The 24779-nt window shown below is 38.1% G+C and overlaps 1 pseudogene; it reads left to right on the top strand.

Annotated features, from left to right (window-relative positions):
- Positions 1 to 11472, top strand: part of LOC117717364 (large ribosomal subunit protein eL15 pseudogene) — a 44041-nt pseudogene extending 32569 nt beyond the window's left edge.
- The last annotated feature ends 13307 nt before the right edge of the window (positions 11473 to 24779 follow it).

Here is a 24779-nt window from a genome sequence, read left to right as displayed (position 1 = left end):
TTTGTTCGATACCAACTGTGATGTAAAGGCTCCACACCTGCCTTCCTACCTCATCGCTTTCCTGGCACTTTGCTGAGCACTGATCCCTAAGTCTGTTGCAAATACGATTCTTGGATAAAAGGTATTTTATTTTTTACTCAGTGTATTTGTATGACGATGTGAATTATCTCTCAGTGAATCCTTAGCTCTTACTACAGTATCCAAGTCAGGAAGAATTGAATAACAACTCTTCGTAGACAGAAGCCAAAGTGCTCCTTCCATCCTGCTTTGGTTTTTTTCAGGGGAACATCTGTTCCCCAATCCATTTATATGGGAGATTATGTACACTGAGAGTATAATTAAGTCACCCACAGCCTTCTCCTCTATTTGGCCAACCAGCATCATTCCCATGATCCCTTCCTCTTAAGCCTGGGTTTCCAACTCTTTAATCATCTCTGCTCTCTTCTGGATCCAAATGTCCCACTTCTTTTAAACTGTGTAGACCCAAATGGAAATCTATCATAATGATGCTGTAAAAGTTTGGCAAATCTCAGAGGAAGCCATCTGTCTGGTCCTTTCTCATTATCTTCTTGCTGCATTTTCATTAAGAGATTCTCAAGGAAAGCTGCATTTTTTAAAAAAAAAATCAATTCAGTAACTTCTCTTCTGGCCTGGCTTATTATTTATACACACAAGCAATGTTTGAATAGAAATATGTCCCCCGAATGGAAAGTCTGTACACCTATAAATGGAAATTTTTATACAATATTGATAAATGCATTGCATGCTCTTAGAGCATTTAAAAGCAGTGTTCTAGCCTCTTTGATTTGCCTTTTGGGTTTTTCAGCTATGCATGCACACTGCAATTGCTTCTTATTGAGTTATTTTTCTAGTTAAAAACACTTTTTTCTATCTTTAGTTAAACCTTTCCCATGTTCTTATTATATACCCACTAAGAATTTACAAAGAGCAATATTATGCAGCACTTACTTTATGCCAGAGGAAGTATTTTATACGTGTTAACTTTATCCCTACAGCAATGCCATGAGCTAAGTTCCATTGGCATTAATGTTTTTCTGATAAAGAAAATTATCGAAAGAAAGCAAATATTTTACTGAAGATAAACTCAACAAGTGAGAGTCAGATCTGGGATTTAAATACCAGACCTATATTTGCAGTGTTCTTATAGAAACATGGTGCATATTTATCTGACCTTTGTGCTGAAAGTTTTCTTTTAGGCACAAATAAAAATCATTTGATTTGATTTTGTTTTTCAGTAAAGGTTGAGTTACCTTTATCTAAAATGCTTGGAATCAAAAGTGTTTCAAATTGTGTGCATGTGTGGACACGTTTGTGCATGTGTGCATGTGTGCATGTGTGTGTGTTTGTATCTGTGTGTCTGCCTGCATGTGTGTGTGTGTGTGTGTGTGTGTTGGAGAACTGTTTTCATATGCAGAATTAGATATCTTGTGATGGAACCCGTACTGGCTTAATAAGAAAAGTCTCCTTAGGCTCATATATTTGAATGCTCAGTCATTAAGGAATGACACAATTTAAAGGGTTAGGAGGTATGGCCTTGTTGAAGGACATGTGTCACTGAGGGTGGCGTTTAATGTTTCACATGTCATTATCAACCCCAGAGTTTTTCTTCCTGCTTATGGATCATAATGTTCCTCTAAGCTTCTGCTCCAGCACCTGCCTAAATGCCTACATGATCCCCACCATGATGATAACAGACTAACTTCTGAAACTGTCAGCAAGTTCCCAGACAAATGCTTCCTTTTATCAGAGCTTCCATGGTCATGGAATCTCTTCATAGCAATAGACAATAGCAAGAAGACAGAACACAATTCTAAACACAGAATTAATTTAAGTTTGATTAACAACTCATATATATATAGCCTAAAACTAATGTTACAAAGTCACTTTAAGGAATTTGTCAATAGAGCAGCTTTGTAGAATTCTCCACTTGTATCACATTAATGATATTGAAGCTGAATAATAATTATGCCCAAAGCCCTGAAGAACTTTGACTGAAGAAACACTGGGGGCTGCTTCATTACTGATTCATAACAGTGGGTTTAACTTTCCATATGCGTTACAAATGTGACTTCCAGAAGTCCTATGTTTCCCCCCAAACAATTGTAAAATACATTTTGAACTACTTACAAAGATTAAAGAGCACTTTGTTTTCCCACTGAGTCCTGATTTGGGCTTCCCAGACAGCTCTACTGCTAACTCTTGGGTCTTCCTCTGAGGTTTTATGGAAACTCTACTGCCCTGTCAGATGATGCTGGAGAATGTCCCATGAAAGCCAGTTCAACTGGTAATTGGTGGTTGGCAGACGCTCCAGATTCTCTATTTGGATTGTGCTTTCAACCTTTTTGCTTAATGCTTTGCTTATCATATTTCACTGAATTCAATGTAATACTAAAACAATTTGCTTAAACTCAGAAGTTTAAGATGGACACTTATTTGGAAAATAAAATCCATGAACCTAACTCCAAATGCAACCTTTGTTCTTACTGTTGCACCTAGGAGAGGAAAGCAATAGACACTTTAAAGAAATCTGAGCAAATACTTCTCAACAAGTCCCAGAGTGTTATATTCATGTCTGGGGAAACTTTTCAGTTGATGACGAGCCTGTGTGCAATCATGTGTATATGAATTCAGATCCTTAGCATTCAGCAACAAAATGAAGTTATCTAGTAACTGCTATGAACCTAGCAGTGCTTAACAAGAGAGGAGCTGAAACAGATGGATTCCTGTAGATTATTCACCAGACAGCCTAGGTGAATTGAGCTCCAGGTTCAGTGAGAGACCTTCTATCAGTAGAAGGGTAGATAGGAAAAGTACCTGGCTCGGAATGCCACCACCATATACTTGGAAACAGAGCAATTATAACATGTATATAGAGCACACATCAAAACAAAACTGTATCCCCATGTTAGCAAACACTCTGGCATCATAAAGTCCGGATACATGTTGACTTTTCCTCTTCATGTTTTTTTCTATTTAAAAGCCTGTCAAATATTTCACTTGAGCTGTGAGATGATGGGCTACCTTATCTCACATCTATTGCTTTCTGTGTTGAACAGAAACTACTAAAAAAAAAATAGGTAAAGTCCTTATTTCACTCTGTTACTAAAGTGTAGTGAGAGTGTTGCCATGGCTCATTAGTTTGACTTTGGAAAGTGCTTACTTCCTGAATTTCAGACTTTGTCATCAAAAGGATCTAGCCTGATTGTTTTTAGGTAATAAATCTAAATGAAATTAATCTATACTCACACAGCTAAAGCCTGAAATAAAATCGAGGTCACCTAACTCTAGTCAGTAGTAGTCCATGGAACCATTCCACCTACTATGAATAATACTTATGCTTTCTAAAAAGTGTAATTTGAAAGTATAAAAAATTTAATTACATTCTATTTATTGATACTTTAGTCTTGATACAGACACATGCAACATAAACAATGATTTATTGTAATGAAATATACATCATCATGAAATATATATCATCATGAAAAGGTGCTCAAAGAAAAACTCATTTTTTAGAGATAGATTTTAGATAAAATAATATTGCCTAAAAATTTATATATAATAATTTGTTTGTTTGCTATTGTGATGGTCTCTTCCTGCATATAGACTTCATAAAACTCTAATTCTAAATATTTGCCTAGTTTTAAAGTGGCAGAATGAAGACACATGTCACTATAAAATTTGAGAAACACATTTTATTAAACAATTTTTACAGTTAGGCAAACAACTAGGTAACAGTAAGCTAAAAGGAAACAAAATGAAAGAACAGTTACTACTGGTGTTTATGATCTATATCATATCTTGCATACATACACCCTAGAGGAGGAGAGTGGGAAGCCATGGCTTTCCTGATGGAATCAGTAGAGAGGTCGACCCCTACTGCTGTTGGAATAAGTGGTCAGATGTAGATCTGTGGAGTGCCCATTGTAACTGATGGAAGCTCATCTGCTTTGCTTCTTAGAGTCCTGGTCACTATATGAGGTCAGGGACCATGGTCCTCAAGTCTGGTTCCTGCCAAGAAACAGATAGTGGTGCATACATTAGGCATTTATTGTTGGCTAAAATAATCATGAACCAAGCTTTTCTTTCTACTTCAAAATACTCAGCTCGTTGAAAAGCCTGGGTGGGCAGCGGGGTGTGGGGGAGGACTTATTTGTATTTTGTTATATTCTATTTTTAACTAGATATAGATGAAGTAAAAAAAAAAAAAGGATTCTGGCTAACTTTAACCCAAAGTCTTGAAAGAGAGGAAAAGAAAGTTGCTACCTTTCTGGACCTTTCTGGAAATTGAAATGTTTATGATCAAATAAAATTTCTCATTTATTTTCTACAACTTATTTCCAAATAGTTTGGCAAAAGCACTGTATTTACCTGATTGTCTACATACAGAGGTAACGAGCTTCATTCATCAGTAAACTATGCCAACCTGGCAGATACTGGTGACAAAATGAAGGTTAAGGATGTTAAAATGTTCATTGTCCTACTATTTCAACCTCTCCATATGTCTGAAAAATCTTCAAAATAAAAATAAAATAAAACAAACAAAATTCTCATTATTTCACCAATACCTCCTTCCTGGAAATTTCTAGAAACTAATTTACTTTATTTATTTATTTTTTTTACTTAGTATACCTTAGCAGAAGTATATATTACGTTATTTGTATTTTAATTTTTTCATATGTAGATATGAAGTTTTGAAAAATTTAGTGACTGGATATCTTAACAGTCATCTGGTCAAGGATGGGGTTGTCCTTGTGGGTGTGAAGAGCTGAGGTGGAGAGGGGAGGGGCCGGAACAATGAGAGATTCCTAGAGCTAAGCAATGAGGCCCAGGGAAGGTTGACTCACCAGGAAGGGGAGCTGGCACAAAAGAACAACTTTCCCTCACAAATAAAGGAAAACACACAGCTCTTATGCCTGACAAGATAAAAGAAAAAAATACATCCTAGACACTTTAATAAAACAGCACATTCATAATATGACACAGAGAAACTTTGAAGTAAGATTTATGATTTTCAGGCAAGTTAAGGATATGTCTGGATCCTCTGTCACATGTAGATATAACTGGAGACTCATTGAAGACAAAAGTATTTTGAGATATAATTTGGAAACTAAAAACGAGGAAGAACATGTAAAACTAATTTCTCAGCAGAAAATCATCCTTGGGTTTAAAGTGGGAAGCGCATCTGTGGGTGTTACTTCCATGGTTTCATTCCACCACACCTCTCAATGTGCTGCTGAGGATGGGGGAGGGAGAGAGCCAATAAAGATGAACACCTTCCAGAGCACGAGGCGAATCTATTAAAATTTATTAGTTCAAGCAGTCCATTAAAGCATTCCACTCCCCCAGTTCCCACTGAGGCTGTGGAAAAATTGGGAACTCCCTTTTTTCTCCTTTGAAAGTGTTTAAACTCTAAAAAGACTGAAGGGAGGGAAAACAAAACAAAGCAAAACAAATGAAACCAAAGGCCATGGATTAGTGATGAATAATCTGAATTTATCAGTATTTCTTGCTTTAGGAAAATATAGGAGAGAGCAAGCACCAGGATGGGGATTGGGGTTAAACTCCCGTTCATTCATATATCAAGAAGAGAAAGCAGGGCTGCGTTCAAGGTCACACAAAATGAGGAGCGCCATTTACACTGCACATTATACATTAATACAATAAATATTTTAGCAGGCTCTCTTACACAATATATCTCCATATGAGAGAGCATTAAAAAATCCAATTATAAAACATCTGTTTTATAATTTACATTAGAGTTGCTGTCATTGGTTAAACAGTTTCCATGACCTGAGCTCTGTTACAAGACAACGAATTTCTCTAGCAGTGCTGTGAAACATCACTGTACTAATAGCAGAAGAAGAAATTAAAGGAGAGAGAGAGAGAGAGAGAGAGAGAGAGAGAGAGAGAGAGAGAGAGAGAGAGGAGTCTACTGTCTACTGTGCCAAACTCGGCCACATTCTGTTACCACCTTCCTTATATGGTGTTTCTAATTTGATGAGGAGGAACTCTTCTGAAGCTTTGGAAACCAAAAGCAGTCCTTCAGAGAGGGCAGGCTAAATAAAAGGTTTTAAGATAGCAGTGTGGAAATTAGCACAAGAGAAGCAAATAGCACAGCAGTTCTTAGGGTTCCTAATGCTGAGACTCTTTAATATGGTTCCTCACATTACGGTGACCCCCGACCATAAAAATCATTTTTGTTGCTACATCATAATTGTAGTTTTGCTATAAAGCATAATGTAAATATCTGATATGCAGGATGTCTGATCTGAGACACCCCCTCCCCCAAGAAGTTGAGGTTCCCAGGTGGAGAACCACTGATCTAGCACAGTTTGAGAACCACTGATCTAACACAATGTTTAGTGTATGGTTAGTGTATGATCATCGTGATGAAAAACAAAGGAATATCTTAGGATGAATAATTGGTTAAGTAACTTGTTTTTCCCTTTAGATAGAACTGTGTGGATTCTTACATTTTTAAGAAATGCAAAAGGAAGCAGTGCCAGCTGAGATCTGTAAGAGACAGCATTTTTTCCCAGAGTGGAATAGGCAAATTCCATGGAGAAATGAGGTGTGGAAACATGGCCATTAAAACACCTCAAATAAGATAGATCGTTGGGCTGCCCTTTGACTCGCCATGAAAGTCAGATGAGGGCATTTGAAAATTAGGAATCTCAAGGGTTTGGGATACTATCCCTTATTGTTGTTTGTCATTTACTATTCTACTCTAAAGTTGTGTCTATGTAAAGGTGCATGCTGGTGATATTGGGGTAGACATGGTTGTCTAAGTCCCATGTCCTTTTAGGCATGTTATATGCTCTGGTAGGTGTGCCAACATTCAACTTGAATTTCTAGTGTCATCTTATGGCCAGGTTCTCTTTGCTGTAATGACACACAGTGATCGCAGAGTACTCGTGAGATTTTTGAAAGATTTTGAAGGAAAAAAAAAAAACCCTTAAACATTCAAAGTTTTATCAGTTATGGTTAAGTAGAGAGTTCCTGTTATATGGTACAGCTATAGAAAAGTCCATCCACATCAAGCATCAACCCTTTAGTGACACAAGTAGATCAGAAGCAGAGCTGTAGTTCAATGCCACGCTTCTTAGGGTGATAACACATCTGGATAATGCAGAGGCCTGTGCTGCCAAAGCTGTGACTTGGAAACCATTAAATCATGCCAATTTACAAGAATCAAATCTTTTCCCTTATGATTGTTAAAAAATTAAATTTTTTAAAGATACAAGTACTTCATGATTTATTTATGTAAGAAAAATAAGGTAGCGTTTCCCGTTTCCACTTTTCCAAAAGAAAAAGAAAACAAGAATCATGAATCTAACTACCCTTCTGTAAACAGGCATGTAGCAAAGGGAAGCAATGTTATCCCCCAAGGACAGCAAACATGTATTTCCTATATGGCTGTGTGTGTGTGTGTGTGTGTGTGTGTGTGTGTGTGTGAATGGAGAAGAATGCCAAGCTTCACGGGACTCTTCTTCAGTTGCCAAGATCAACACAGGAGCTGTTCTTGTTCCCTGGGATTTAGTGCTGCTAAGAAAAGCAGGCTCTAGGAAACCCACAGCAAAGGCTCTGCAATCTTATATCTTCACTTTCCCCAAAGGGAAAAGAATTATTCTCTCTACCACAGAAAGCAACACAACCCATTGCCTAACAGTTAGGGATAACCAACAACTGCCTACATTATAGTCTTCATCATTTTACATATTCTGCTTTCAGTCTTCTGTGGAAGATGCTACACAGTAGGATTTGTGTACTTAAATGTAAGGAAATCCGTGGATGTTTATAAGCACCAGGGCTTACTTTCTTTCAGAGTCTCTCAATATGATTGATGGGAACCAAAACCAAGCTCAAGTTGGAGGGGGTCTCATCAAAACTGAGGCTGAGACAAGTTTATCACAAGCACTCTGAAGTTTTATACCCTTATCAGAAACAGAAAACAGTAGGGGTGACCGAAAAAAATGCAATTGTAGTTGTCAGGAAACAATAGTGTTTGCAAGATACACAGGGCACACAAGACTAATGTTTAAGATAAATTGTCCAGCCAAGCTTTTCTATGCTTCTCTGTCTTCTAGGGAATGCAGACATACACAGGTGGCCTGAATACTTTACTGACTGAGGGAGTGTCTTGGTTTCTCAGGAACTAAAAAGCACACAGTGAACCAAGAGCTATGGACTCCAATCTGAAAATCTATGAAGTATGTCTCTCAAGGTAGCTAGACCAAGCTAACCCCAAGACTCCTCTCAGATTTTCTTTGGTTGCATTTTCCTTTCAATACAGAGGCCATTAATTATGCTGTGTACTGAGTTCCCAGATACACTTTCTGAACAACCATTTATTAACTCATTAAAAAAACTATTTAGAAAGGTATAAGTTTAGCTCTTTCTTCAACATTAATTCTTATATTCATATTTTTGTTATTAATTAATTTTCATTCACTGAAGTTGGTTAACACATGACATTCTTCTGTAAGTTTGAAAAATAAAGATAAGTTGGTTTCTGTATTGAACTTGCTAGATGTCTTATGAAATTTTTTGAATGAACATATTGTTGAAAACCATGATATAAATTTCTACTAATTGTTGTTCTGAAATTACTTAGCTGGGCATGGTAGCAATCCTTGTTTTCAGATGACAGAGGCAAAAGTAAGTTTGAGGCTAGCTGGAGCTATGTAGAAAGAATGCTCAAGAAAAAATAGGATCACAATTTCTTAAAGCAAATTTTATTATCATGACCAATTTTATGTGACAAGTTACTATAATTACTGGCTTAAATGAACCTTATACCAAGAATATTAAGAATACATATCTTAGCTCAACATATGACATTTCATTTATATTTTGTTTCCTGGCCTAATATAGAGTCAAGGTATAATTAAATAATAGGAAATTAAGAATATTTCACTTAATGTTATCAAAATAAAATAAAATTACTCAAATAAGATGGAGTAAATACAGGTGAAGGTTTATAGAAATCTGCCCCCACAATAGTTAAACTTAGTCATGGTTTTATATATATATATATATATATATATATATATATATATATATACATACATATGGTACAAGTTGATTCATATCCCCTGCTGTAAGCCAGTGTTTTTATTGATACAATTTATTCTTAATACCAATGTACAAAAATAAGGAAATTAGACTAGAAATGGGCAAATCTAAAAGAGGAAGTGGTCAGGCAATACTCTACCTAGGGCATAATAGCAACACCTTATAAAATAAGACCTCCAAAATAATATTCTTAAAACTTTTTCTACTCAGATATTGAGAATTTATTGTCAGGATTCCCAGGCTGTTGCTTCAAGGCATTTGAAGAAGCCATAGAGATAGTAAGTTCGGTTTTGGAAATACGGAGTTAAATTGAAATGACAGATCTGTCTGATGGAGAGGCTACACTGGGTTTTGCTGGTTTTGGAAAGTGACTATGCCTACATTTCCCTTCATATCCTGCAGCAGCCCACCATGCCCTCAGAGATTCCCACTTGGGATTTTGAGACAAAATTTGATTCCAGTTTCCACAATGAACATATGGTTGATGTACAAATAGCTTCTGAGCCTTTTGATGTTCATGGAGAGGAAGGAGTGGGGAGCTGTTTCCTGGAAGTGTATGGGGCACCAGGGAGCATTAAAGAAAGAAACAATGGTAAAGGAAGTGGCTGTCCTTTGCCGTCACTTTGTTTCTTGAACAATGTGTTTCTGAAGCTGGGCCCTAAAGTGGATGTGTTATGTTCCGATTCTGTTCTGCCTCTGGAACCACACGTAATAATCCCGTATTTTAGATTGAATTTGGAAAACTAAAATTGATTCAGAACTTACAGTAGAAAATGAATTACTTTAGAACTGACTAATTCCAGAAGAGGTGTAAATCTAGACAAGAATTTAAACACAAAGGCAGCCCTGCCCCCCCACCCCCATCCACTAACAAAATACGTGTAGGTGAAAAGAGAGATTTCAGCAGCACCATGACCCAGAGAGTCAGACCATACACTGAAGGGCATGGGAGGGGTGGTGAGAGCAATACAACACACTCGACAAAAGAGCTCAATTACTTCTGCAAAATATTACAACCCATCAGGGAAGGCTGGAGGGAGCTCACACAGTAAACCCACTCACTGGTCTCACACTTTTGGACGTCAGAGAGATAAACAGATGCTATCCCATCTGTCCAGGTGTGTGTGTGGTGTGTGTCTATTTGTGCCTGTGTGTGTGTGTATTTGTGTATATATATATACACAATACTCAGATATATATATATATATATATATATATATATATATATATTCCCATACTCAGAGTCTGCAAGAACTATTGACTAGTGTATAATTAGTTTTTTCATCATAGCTGATTTTATCTTGTTCCTGAGGTTTGTTCTACTTGACCTGGGTTCGTGACTGCTTCGTTTTGCTTTGTGTTTATTTTACATATTGTATCTTATTCCTTTTTCCATATACTTCCTTTCATTCCTATACAGTGTGTCTTATTCCTTTACCATTTTAAACTTCTGATTTATAACACTGAATGTATCAATAATTCATTAATTTTAAACTCCCAGTTAATCGCCTTTTCTTGTAACTTTATGTTGAATGCAGGTAAAATATACAATTGCGTTTTTGCCACATTTCTTAGTTGTCAGATTATTGCTTTTGTTATTGATGTCTATTTTGAAACACTGGCAGAGAATATAAAGCCAAAAGAAAACTCCCCACCAGCCATCCCGTATAAACTGGTCCATCAGTCAGTTATAAATAAAGAATGGTGTGAAGACTTCCTTTCCTCTGGCGGCAGCCAGCAGGTGAGCCAAGGTGGGTGCATACAAATACATCCAGGAGCTATGGAGGAAGAAGCGGTCCGACGTGATGTGCTTTCTTCTGAGGGTCAGCTGCTGGCAATACCGCCAGCTCTTTGCGCTACACAGGGCTCCCCGCCCCACCCGGCCTGATAAAGCGCGAAGCCTGGGATACAAGGAGCAAGGTTTTATCATTTACAGGATTCGCGTCCACAGTGGTGGTGGCAAACGCCCAGTTCCTAAGGGTGCAACTTATGGCAAGCCTGTCCACCACGGTGTTGACCAGCTGAAATTTGACCTAAGCCTTCAGTCTGTTTGTTGCTGAGGAGAGACCTGGGTACCATTGTGGGGCTTTGAGAGTCCTGAATTCCTACTGGGTTGATGAAGAGTCCACATATAAATGTTTTGAGGTTATCCTCATTGATCCATCCCATAAAGCTATCGGAAGAAATTCTGACACCCCGTGGATCGCCAAACTAGTCCACAAGCACAGAGAGATGCATGGGCTGACATCTGCTGGCCGAAAGAGCCGTGGCTTTGGAAAGGGCCACGAGTTCTACCACACTATTGGTGGTTGTCGCCGTGCAGCCTGGAGAAGGCGCAATACTCTCCAGTTCTACCGTTACCACTAATACGCATGATACTTTTACAATTCATATCCAATAAACAATTTAGGACATTCAAAAAAAAAAAAAAAGAATGGTGTTAAGGCATAGGAAGCACATTCAGTGAAATAATAGCAGAGAATTCTCTCTAAAAAGGAATAGGTTGGAGGGTCAGAGGGTCAGACTTCCTTAGACTACTTCCTACTGATTAGGGGTGTTGAGTTCCTTCTGTAAGCCTAATCTTCATTGTCAGGATATCTAACTAATTGTTTTCTCTTTGCTTATGACCACTTGACAAACCACAGCAACAGGGAGCCAGAGCAGCAGCCTACTTGGGCCACTCTCAGGGCAATAGCATTTATACCATCTCAGAAGACCCAAGAATTCCAAATGTCACAGGTACACACTTTCAAAAACTATCTGCTGTTTGTAAAACCATGCCCCTGCCAGTACACGAGGCAAACTGTGGTTAATTTCTGTGAAGCAGCCCCTTATCCCATACCTGGGCTTAAAATAAAAACAATACTCATATAACAGAACTAGGGTTTTAAAGAAACCAAAATTCTCACTACAGAGAAGAGACCATAAGGCTTCAACTCTACTCAAAACACTATAGGTAACTAGGGAAAGCTGGGGTCAGAGAGGTGGCTCTCTCCAGGGGAAAGCACATCTATGGTTTGTGCCAATAGGAAGCTCTGAAAACACTCATACAGTTAGTTAGGGTTATATTGTTCAAACAGGTTATATTTACGAATATACATATATGCATACAATAACAACTAGTGAAAAATGAAGCCATAAAGGAAAGAAGAGGGGAGGGATGCATATGAGAAAAGGAAGGGATAACTGTAATTAAATTATAATCTCAAAGTTAAAAAGAAAAGATCAGCAAGAGTTCCAATACCTTAATTTGTAAAGACCTCGGAACACATCATTAAGAATAAATGTGACCCAACGTAGGGAGAAATAAAGAATAGTTACTGGGATGGAAATAAATGAAAAAGAGGCTGAAAGTACAATACAAAGAATTCATAAAATGGATGACTGAGGATTTGAGATGATAAACTGACAAAAGCTTAGCCAACCTAATCAAAACCAAAAGAAAGAGAAAGACCCAAGTTAATAAAATCAGAGGGAAGAAGAAGGAAGCCAGAACTGGTACCAGTGGATTCCAGAGGATCTTGAGAGAGCAGTGGAGGCGCTAAACAGGAAGACAGCAGTAGACCTGCTACTGTGGACAGGGCACGTTCAGGGAGCCTCAGCCTGATACAAAAATATAGAGGGAACTAAGGAAAGCTGAAAATGAGAGAAATGGTTCTCTCCAGGGAAAAGGAGGCCACTTAGCTATCCAATACCAAATGGTCAGCCTTAAAAACAGATATGAATAACATTACACAGATTTAGAAGGTTGTATTTATATCCTTAGGAACACACGTATACACCCATATAATAATTCAAGAAAAAGAAGCCATGCATTTCAAAGAGAGCAAGCTGTGTGTACATGGGAGGGCTTGTAAAGAACCAGCCTGCCTCCATTTTAGGCTTAAAAGCCATCTTACAGGAAAGACAAAGTAGTAGGTTCATGATTAAAATTTCTTTATCATTAACCCTCTGTTTCTCAAGAACTGGGCTACATCCCACCTGTGACCTTAACTAACTTGACTTCGGTTCTGTGCTACCTATTGAAGGAATGGAAATCATACCTTTGTTTCAAAAATGTTGTTTATACATCTTGTGTCCTTGCTTTTTTTAAAAAAAAAATATTGGATATTTTATTTACATTTCAGATGTAATCCCCTTTCCCCATATTTCCCCCACCCAGAAACCCCTTATCCCATCCCCCCTCCTCCTGCTTCTATGAGGATATGCCACCACCCACCCTCCCACTCCCACATCCCCACCCACGATTTCCCTCACACTGGGGCATCGAGCCTTCACTGGACCAAGGACTTACTCTCCCACCTATGCCTGACACTGTCATCCTCCCCTACATATACAGCTGAAGCCATGGGTCCTCCCTATGTGCTCCCAGGCTGGTGGTTTAGACCCTGGGGCTATGATTGGTTGGTATTGTTGCTCTCTCCATGAGGCCTCAAACCCTTTCAGCTCCTTCAGTCTCCTCTCTCACTCCTCCATTGGGAACCCCATGATCAGTTCAATGGTTATCTGTGAGCATCCGCCTCTGTATATGTCAGGCTCTGGCAGACCTCTAAGGAAACAGCTATATCAGGCTCCTGTCAGCATGCACTTCCTGACATCCACATCAACATCTACCTTTGCTGACTGCACAAGTGATGGAAACCCAGGTGGAATGGTCTCCTGATGGTCCCTCCTTCAGTTTCTGTCCCACACTTTGTCTCCATATTTGCTCCCATGAGTACTTTTGTTGCAATAACAAGTGTTATATGACCACAAATGACTATCTTGTTACGCCCACCCCATTTTGTTTCAGAGAAACTAACTTGATATTTTTATGTTCTCCTCCTATAACCCTGCCAAATACCCCCATTTAGTAACCCCTACCCCTGAGCTCTCCAAAAGCTTTGTCTTCCTCACATCCAATGTTGATCTCTTGAGCCCCACCTTAGGAGGAGGCAGCCTATGTTCATGAATAGAAGAGCTTGCCTTAACTAATTGCTCGCTTTAATTACTTTGGCCACGATGATTTGGGCCAGTGGGCTGTCTCTTTCCATCTTTGGGATTAACATTTGGAAGGAGGGAGGACAGTGAAGAAGGAAATAATGTAATTATATTAACCACCTCATTTTTTTCTCTTTTATTGAGTATTTTTTTTATTTACATTTCAAATGTTATCCCCATTCCAGGTCTCCTTTCCAGAACCCCCTATATCATACCCACTCCCACTCCCTCTATGAGGGTATTTCCCCACCCATCTACTCCCACCTTTCCATCCTGGAATTCCCCTACACTGACATCTAACCTCCACAGGACCAAGGGCCATTCTTCCCACTTATGTCCAACAAGGCCATTCCCTGCCATATATGCAGTTGGAGCCATGGGTCCCTCTATGTGTACTCTTTGGTTGGTGGTCTAGTCCCTGGGAGCTCCAGAGTCTGGCCTATTGACACTGCTGCTCCCCCCCCCCCCCATGGGGCTGCAAACAACCTCAGCTCCTTCATCCCTTCTCCAACTCCTCCATCAGGGACTATGCACTCAGTCCAATGATTGGCTGTGAGCATGTGCATCTGCCTCTGTATTTATCAGGCTCTGGCAGAGCTCCCTTCAGCAAGCACTTGCCAGCATCCACAATATCTTCTTGGTTTGGCAACTGTATATGGGATAGATTCCCAGATGGGGCAGTCTCTGGATGGCCTTTCCTTCAGTCTCTGCTCCACACTTTATCTCTATATTTCCTCCTGCGAGTATTTAGTTCCCCCCTGTAAGAATCACTGAAGCATTCACACTTTGTTCTTTCCTCTTCTTGAGCTTCATGTGGTCTGTGAATTGTATCTTGAGTATTCTGAACTTTTGGGCTAATATTCATTTATCAGTGAGTGCATACCAATGTGTGTTCTTTTGTGATTGGGTTATCTCACTCAAGATGATATTTTCAAGATCCACCCATTTGCCTGCAAATTTCACGAACTCATTGTTTTTAATAACCAAGTAGTACTCCATTGTGTAAATGTACCACATTTTCTGTAACCATTCCTCTGTTGAGGGAAAACTGTTTTTTTTTTTTCCAGCTTCTGGCTATTTAAGGCTCTTTGAACATAGTAAATCAGGTGTCCTTATTATATGTTGGAGCATCTTCTGGGAATATGCCCAGAAGTGGTTTAGCTTGGGTCCTCAGGTAGTACTATGTCCAATTTTCCAACTGATTTCCAGAGTGGTTGTACCAGTTTGCAATCCCACCAACAATGGAGGAGTGTTCCTATTTCTCTACATCCTCACCAGCATCTGCTATCACCTGAGTTTTTGATCTTAGCCATTCTGACTGGTGTGAGGTGGAATCTCTGGGTTGTTTTGATTTGTATTTCCCTGATGACTAAAGATGTTTAACATTTCTTTAGGTGCTTTTTGGCCATTCCAGTTTCGTCAGTTGAGAATTCTTTTTAGTTGTGTTCCCCATTTTTAATAGGGTAATTTGTTTCTCTGGAGTCTAACTTCTTGAGTTCTTTGTATATATTGGATGTATATATCAGACATATATATATATATATATATATATATATATATATATATATATATATCAGATGTAAGATTGATAAAGATCTTTCCCCAATCTGTTTGTTGCGATTATGTCTTATTGACAGTGTCCTTTGCCTTACAGAAGCTTTGCAATTTTATGAGGTCCCATTTGTCAATTCTAGTTTTTAGCTCACAAGCCATTGGTGTTCTGATCAGGAAAAATTTCCCTGTGCCCATGTGTTTGAGGCTTTTCCCACTTTGTCTTTGATTCAGTGTATCTGGTTTTATATGGAGTGTCCTTGATCCACTTGAACTTGAGCTTTGTACAGGGAGATAAGAATGGATCAACTTGCAATCTTCTACATGCTGACTACCACTTGAACCAGCACTGTTTGTTTAAGATGCTGTCTTTTTTTTCCCCACTGGATGGTTTTAACTCCTTTGTCAAAAATCAAGTGGGTTCATATCTGGTTCTTCAATTCTATTCCATTGTTTTACCTGCCTGCCACTGTACCAATACCATGCAGTTTTTATCACTATTACTCTATAATACAGCTTGTGGTCAGGGATGGTGATCTCCCCCCCCAAAAAATTATTTCATTGTTTCGAACAGTTTTTGCTATTTTTTTTTTTTTTGCTATTCCAAATGAATTTGAGAATTGCTCTTTCTAACTCTATGAAGAATTGAGTTGGAATTTTGATGGAGATTGCATTGGATCTGTAAATTGCTTTGGCAAGATGGCCATTTATAATCTGTTAATCCTGCCAATACACGAGCATGTGAGATCTTTCCATCTTTTGAGGTCTTCTTCAATTTCTTTCTCCAGAAACTTGAAGTTCTTTTCATACAGTTCTTTCACATTTTTTTAGTTAGAGTCACACCAAGATATTTTATATTGTTTGTGACTATTGTGAAGGGTGTCATTTCCCTAATTTTTTTCTCAGCCAGTCTTTCCTTTGAGTATAGAAAGCCTACTGATTTGTTTGAGTTGATTTTATATCCAGCCACTTTGCTGAAGTTGTTTATCAGGTTTAGGAGTTCTCTGGTGGAATTTTTGGGGTCACTTACATATACTATCATATCATCTGTAAATCGTGATATTTTGACTTCTTCCTTTTTAATTTGTATCCCTTTGACTTTCTTTTGTTGTCTAATTGCTCTGGCTACAACTTCAAGTACTATATTAAATAGATAGGGAGAGAGTGGGTAGCTTTGTTTAGTCCCTGATCTTAGTGGAATTGCTTCAAGTTTCTCTGCATTTAGTTTGATGTTGGCTACTGGTTTGCTGTATATTGCTTTTACTATGATTAGGTATGGGCCTTGAATTCCTGATCTTTCCAAGACTTTACCATGAAGGGATGTTGAATTTTGTCAAGTGCATTTTCAGCATCTAGTGAAATGATCATGTGGTTTTTTTTTCTTTGAATTTGTTTATGTAGTGGATTACGTTGGTGGATTTTTCTATTTTGAACCATCCCTGCATCCCTGAGATGAAGCCTACTTGATCATGGTGAATGATCATTTTGATGTGTTCTTCAATTCAGTTTATGAGAATTTTATTGAGTAATTTTGCATCAATACTCATAAGGGAAATTGGTCTGAAGTTCTCTTTCTTTGTTGGGTCTTTGTGTGGTTTATGTTTGATTGTAATTGTGGATTTATAGAACAAATTAGGTAGTGTTCCTTCTGTTTCTATTTTGTGGACTAGATTGAAGAATATTGATGTTATGTCTTCTTTTAAGGTCTGATAGAATTCTGCACTAAACCCATCTGGTTCTGGGCTTTGTTTTTTTTTGGGGGGGGGTGGATGGGAAACTTTTAATGACTGCTGCTATTTCTTTGGGGGTTATAAACTGTTTAGATGGTTTATCTGATCCTGATTTAACTTTGGTACCTGGTATCTGTCTAGAAAATTGTCCACTTCATCCAGATTTTCTAGTTTTATTGAGTATAGGATTTTGTAGTAGGTTCTGATGATTTTTTTTTTTATTTCCTCAGTTTCTGTTGTCATAGCTCCCTTTTCATTTCTGATTTTGTTAATTTGGATACTGACTCTGTGCCCCCTGGTTAGTCTGACTAAGGACTTATCTGTCTTGTTGATTTTCTCAAAGAACCAGCTCCTGATTTTGTTGATTCTTTGCATAGTTCTTTTTGTTTCTACTTGATGATTTCAACCCTGAGTTTGATTATTTTCTGCCTTCTACTCCTTTTGGGTGTGTTTGCTTCTTTTTGTTCTAGAGTTTTCAGGTGTGCTGTCAAGTTGCTAGTGTATTCACTCTGCAGTTTCTTTTTGGAGGCACTTAGAGCTATGAGTTTTCCTCTTAGCACTGCTTTCATTGTGTCCCACAAGTTTTGGTATAATGTGTCTTCATTTTCATTAAATTCTTTTTTTTTTTTTTTTTTTTTTTTTTTTTGAGACAGGGTTTCTCTGTCTGTGTAGCCCTGGCTGACACTCACTCTGTAGACCAGGCTGGCCTCGAACTCAGAAATCCACCTGCCTCTGCCTCCCAAGTGCTGGGATTAAAGGTGTGCGCCACCACCACCCGGCTCATTAAATTCTTAAAAGTCTTTAATTTCTTTATTTCTTCCTTGACCAAGTTATCATTGAGTAGGGAATTGATCAGCTACCATGTGTATGGGGGTTTTCTGTTGTTTTTGTTGTTATTGAAGACCAGCCTTAGTCAGTGGTTATCTGATAGGTTGCATGGGATTATTTCAATCTTCTTGTATCTGTTGAGGCCTGTTCTGTGACCAATTATGTGATCCACTTTGGAGAAGGGTCCATGAGGTGCTGAGCAGAAGGTGTATTCTTTTGTTGTAGGATGAAATGTTCTATAGATATCTGTTAAATCCATTTGGTTCATAACTTCTGTTAGTTTTACTGTGGCTCTCTTTAGTTTCTGTTTCCATGATCTGTCCATTGATTAGAGTGGGGTGTTGAAGCTTCCCACTATTATTGTGTGTAGTGCATTGTGTGCTTTGAACCAACCAGATTTTTAAAACTTATTTTAAAAATTTTTAGAAGAAAGCATTCATAGACAATGTATAAATGACCACAAGTATATAAAGAAAAACTTTAAAAATTGAACAGATCTATAACTGAGAAATTATATTGAAGCAGTAATAGTTCAATAAGGAAAGTACCAGGACTGGATGGGTTTGCTGCTGAATTATCTCTTGAATGAACTAATAATACCAGTGGGCTAGGTAGATGGAGAGGTGGCTAAAACCCTTGTGCTGTAAACAAGTGGAACCAAGTTAGGAACTCAAGCACCCACATAAAGGACAGGTGGGTAAATAGGGTGGCTGGAATACCATCCCATCACTGAAGAAGCAGAACCCACCTCCCAGTGTCTTAAGGAATTATTGTATTCCTGACAAAAGAAAAAACAATGCCATGTTTGTTCCACAAAGTCCAAACAGATGTAATTAACACCACACTTGTGTTCTGTTGCTCAAACAGCATAGCCATAAAAAAAGATAATTCTCACAAATGACTAGGACTCTCTGGGATGTCATTAAGGCAAAAAACAGGGGTAAATTAAGACAGACAAGAAACCAGCTGGAAGAAATCAAATAGGCAAAGTAGGCCAGTCAGCTTGTGTTTGGGAAGTTGAAACACAGCATGAGGCATTGCACATTTACACTAAACAAGATCTATAACCTTTGTCAGGCTTTGAACTGAACTGAATATATGACTTATTTAAGAAGAGTTAGTAGCTGGGAACCTGTTGAACTAGGAATGTCAAGACCAATCCTGAAGATGTTTTCTTACACCAAAGATTTTGTTTGTACTGAGAAGATTGCTTGTCAGTGGCAGATGGTCCTGGATCTGGATAGAATTCTAAGTGGTCTGAAGGGTGGTGATTGACTGTATCCCCAGAGTAGTTAAAAAGACAGAATCCTTGTAAAAAGAAAAAGTTGCGTGTGTTGTCTGGAGTAAATGTAAAGCAGGCAAGAGGTAAGCAGGCCTTCAATGACACATTTATTACTGGGACAGAAACATGGGCTCAGCATCCCTGGGGCTCAGCATCACTGAGTCACTACAGCATGCATCTGTGAATACTGAAAAACTCAAACACAAAACCAAAGCACCACCTAGAATACACTGGGAAGTGCAATAGTCCACCATCTTTCCCAAAGAGCTTCCTTTGATGCTATGGATAGATTTCAATGATGCCATACAGTTCCATGTTGGAAGGTTCGTTATACCCCAATGTGACTGGCCTTTTCATTGTCAGCCACTGGAATGCTTGGGAAATTATAGAGTATATAGATACACCACTGCCAACATCTGCATAAAGGTCCTGAAGTTGGTTTTTTCCCCATTCCTCATTCATAAAGCTAAAAAATTAGAAGAAAATGTCTAAAATAAAACTTTCAGAATCAGAGAATGCTTGCATCTAATTGGTAGATGGCTAGAATGACCAGACCAGGCAATTTCTGTTATGTGTCAGGGGCCTTTGACCTGCTAGTGTATGCTGCCTGGTTGGTGGCCTTGCTATTTGCCTATGTTCAGCCTGTTTCTTTATGTGACCAGGATCACCTGCATGGAGGTGGCATCACCCACAGTGGTTTGGATCCTCCTTCACTTAGCAATTAAGTAAATGCCCCTCAGGTATATCATATGTGAATCCAGGGAAACCAACTGCTCAAAGTTCTCTTTTCCAAGTGTGATAAGTTGAGAAATAGCAAGAGCCATCATAGGTTAAAAAAAAAAAAAAGGAATAGGAATTCCCAGAAATAAGATCCAGAAGTCATAAGGGTGAATTTGTGAGTTTGGTTAAATAAATATTAAGGAATTAAAATATATTAACAGTATTAGCCTCTTTATTGGCGTTACTGAAGGAATTAACAGTATCTAACACTATCAGAGTTTAAATTTGAGTTGGAATTCTCAAAATCCGTTATAAAATCTACAATGAAAATGTTCACAGCTATAAAGAGGCTTTCAGGTTTCAATATTAAACAAACTATCCAAACTTAAAAAAGAAAAAAAAAGCAAATGACTGAAGATTTGCCTTCAATGATTAGCGCTAGTAAACAGTTGAAAACCCAAACTGACTACATCTAAGCACTTAACTTCACTATTTACCCAGTTACCCTGACACAAAAAAAGAAAAGCAACTCACACAGAGGATTAAAGAAACATATATCTACACTTTTGAATTTTATTTTTAAAAGAGAGTATTAGAGCACATATTTAAAAACTTAGGTTATAGAGTTCAAGATGGAGAAATAAGACAGCTAGTACTCACCTCTTCTTCTCCAAAAGAACCAAAATAATAGAAACACATATGGTTGTGTTTTTGAAGTTAATGGCCAGAGGGGAACACCTCAAGTCAACAATACAGAGCCTAGACTATTGAAGACTTAGAAGACTTAGCCTATTAAGGGAATAACACCACAGACAGAGAAACAAAAGTTCCCTAGAACTGCCATTACTGTTCCAAAGCAAGGGGATAGTGAATTTCTTTCTTAGAGGTCAAGGTGAAAGAGAAAGTTCCAGAAAATACCACCAGTGAGGGAACTGGAAACTTTCACAATAGTTTTAGGCTTTCAGTAAATTAGGCAACCTCAGTCGACTCAGTGCATTTGGGAAAGTATCTTACATCATCTCCCAGTTATGCCCAGGCTATGAACCAAGAGTTTTCCTGAGAAGTTGAGTTGTTGTTTGACCTTGGGCTCCTCCAAGAGGTTAGCAACCTTCACCTGTTCTCATCTTTGGGACTCTAAAGGTGGCACTGGCTCAGAGGACAGATTTCTCAAAAACTCATCAGTGTGATTGTAAGCCAAGCCCACTAGATTCACCACACTGTGTGCGGAATGGCTATGGAAGTATGTATGGGAATGGAAGTGCTACCCTTGAGGTTGGATAAAGACAGAACATTTGTCCTTTAGACCACAGGTAGATATGATCCAGGGTCAGACTAAAGGCAGCCACTCATAGGATTCTGTTGAGCCACTGCTAAGGTACCTGTTGCTCAGAAGCTTGAGAGGAATATGGTTTTTAGTGCTACCACACCCAATGCAGCCTGCTGAGGCAACTGTGAGAAACTGGCAGCTTCTAGGCATCACCCTGCCCCACTGCCTGACTTCTGCTTATATAGTGCAGAGGCAAGGGTATGTAAACCTCCAACTGACATCAGTCCTAGCTACTTTTGATATGAAGAGACACCATCACCAAAATAAGTTGTAGAAGATACCATTTAGTTGGCTGCTTGCTTTGTTTCAGAGGGTTAGTCTGTAATCATCATGGCAGGAAGCAACATGGTAGCAAGCAGACAGACAGGTAGGTAAGACTCTGAAACAGTAATGGGGAGTTTCTGAAATACGGATTATGGATGGAAGAAGGGAGGGAGAAGAAAGGGGGTGAGATGGTGTGGGCTTTTGTAACTTCAAAGCCTTCCCCTAGTGACACATATCTCCTCCAACAAGGTTCCACCACTCAATCCTTGCTAAACAGTTTCACCAACTGAGAATCAAGCAATCAAATATATGAGCCTATGAGAGCCATTCTTATTCAAATCACCATGCAATTCTCTCCTCAGGTACACACTCTATTTGGTCCGAAAAGAATATTACATTTCTAGTGGCTATACCATCTACATTGTCCTTCCCACTGTCCTGCACCAGTGCTGTGTCTGCCCATGGACTGAAGTGTAAGTGGGTGTCAATGTAACAAATGTGGTGTTATTATTCTCACCACTGTCTATACCGAATGTAACCTTTGAGCTCTCACCATTGTCTGGTCCTATGACATATACATGGGATTCCTCACTAGTGCTGGAGCTGCTAGGGCCTGAGGTTTTTGTTAATAGGAAAGCTAGCATTAACAGAACCTCAGAAAACCCCATTAACAGAGAGGGGATAAACCCAATGTGTAAATGGCCACCAAGGAGCATCCAACACTCATTATTCTCTACTTCCCAATTGCCTGAGCTTCTAGGGTATCCCCACTCATATGTGTGTGTGGTGTTGTACATGTAGGCACACATGGGTCTTATCTATATATGTTGATGTCAGAGGACCTCTACTACTTTTCTCCTTATTCTTTTGATACAAGATCTCTCACTGAACCTAGAGCTTACTGTTTCAGCTAAGCTATCCAGCCAGTGAGTCTTCAGGACATGCCTGTCAGCCCAAGCAAATGCTGACATTGTAGGCACACATATGCTTGGCTTTGTCGGGTTACTGGAAATTTTTACTTTACCCACTGAGCCATCTCCACAGCCCCTAAAGTGTGTCTATACTCTTAAAAGAGCTGTACAGGATTGTTCCAACTCCTCTAGAATAGGCAGTGGGCACAAAATCATTAACACTAGGCAGAGAAAATATATCAAACATAAAATAGCTACCTGGAAAGAAAGCTAGCACTTTATATATAGGAACACTCCCAACACAACTTCAGGAAAATTACACACAAAGGAGGTCACTTGTAACAGTGTCAGAGATGTGAAAAATCTCAATAAAAGAATGCAAAAAACATGAGATAAATGTTAAAACTCTTTGCTTTTAAAACCAGACACACACACACACACACACACACACACACACACAGTGATGTGAAAAAGGCTTGCCATAGAATTTTAAAGTAAGATGATTTTAAAAAATTAAGTCATTTCAAAGAATTCAAATAATTAAATAAAATTAGAAAGTGTAGAATATTAATGAGAACACCAATAGAGTATCGGTAAACAGAATTCAACAAATTAAAAGATCATACAGCAGGATCAAGTTGGCCCTATTTCTGGGATGCAAGCATGGCTTAACATATGCAAATGTGATGTGGGATTTATTTCAGGGACAGAAATCCCATTTTAATAAAATCATAAAAGTCCCCATGCAGGAAAATGCCTGACTCCTGTCTTCAAGGACCCCCAAAAAGAAGTGAGTTCTATATTTTATACTTCTTAAAACACAAACACCCACCAGTTGTTGCTCTTGCAGAAGACCTTGATTCAATACCTAGCACCTAAATGGTGCCTCACAACCGTAGATAACTCCAGTTCTGGAGGGGGTGGGGTGTCTGATTCCCTCTACTGGTGTACTTGATATATATGTATATATATATATATCAATATATATATACATATATATATATATGTATATATATACATATATGTATATATATATATATATATATATATATATATATATATACAAACACTCATACAATAAAAATCAATAGATATAAAAAATTAAACTTTGGGGTTTTTATCTATTTTATTTTTATTAGATCTTAGACATTTATTTTATTGTATTTATTGTATTTAAAATACATGCTTGTAATTCCTCTTTATATAGTCATCTAATTCATCTAATTTTATTTATATTCTTTTTAGTTACTTTGAAAGCCTTAGAAAGACTTTTCTTTTCTGTACTTTCTTTTCCTTTTTTTTCCCCCTAAGATTTCCTTGTCTTGAGTCATATTTGGGCTTGAAATTATTAGCTTTGTTTTTTTTTTGTTTGTTTTTAATATTTTTCATGTTTTTACTTAAAACACCCCCATTATATTTCTGTAATTTTAAAATTTGACTGGGAAATCAAATAAAAATACTTTTCATAATTTCAGATCTTGAGCTTTGAAATAGGCTCCACTCTTTTCACTTTATGTAAACTTACTTTAAGTCAACTTCTTCCCTTTTTCCAGTTTCCTTCATGTTATTTACTATTTCTACACTCACATTGAATAATTTTAACTTCATAGCACATCCTAATTAGTGCAATTTTCTGTTTTCATGGTTACTTGTGATTTATTAGTGAGCTTGCATCAATTTTGAGTATATTTCTTTATCTTGTATGATCGTGTGTTATTTCACTCTCTGAGTATTACTGGTGTTGTGTAAGCTTACAGAATAAAAATATCTCAAAATAAAGCTTGGAGAGATGTCAAAATCAACAGACACATGGATAAGAACACAGCAATACACAAAAAAGGGAAGGCTGCTGAGCCCTTTAAAGATTGTAGCTTCTTGTATATCAAATGGGAAGATACTGAAATAATAAAATGCTGGGTGAAGGTCTCAGAAGTTACTTGTAAAAGTGAGGAGTGGCCTGAAAGAATGTAAAGCCAAGTATATGAATTCAGGCCAAAACTTGGAGAATAAATTACTAACACAGAGGTAAAGTTGACAAATGAGAGAGAGAGAGTAAGCAAAAAATTCTGCAAGAAAATTGAAATGGAAAA

The sequence above is a fragment of the Arvicanthis niloticus genome, chromosome 11, assembly GCF_011762505.2.
Source record: "Arvicanthis niloticus isolate mArvNil1 chromosome 11, mArvNil1.pat.X, whole genome shotgun sequence".
NCBI classification, from domain to species: Eukaryota; Metazoa; Chordata; class Mammalia; order Rodentia; family Muridae; genus Arvicanthis; species Arvicanthis niloticus.
Note: the sequence above shows the minus strand (reverse complement) of the source record. Positions and strands in the feature narration are given on the sequence as shown.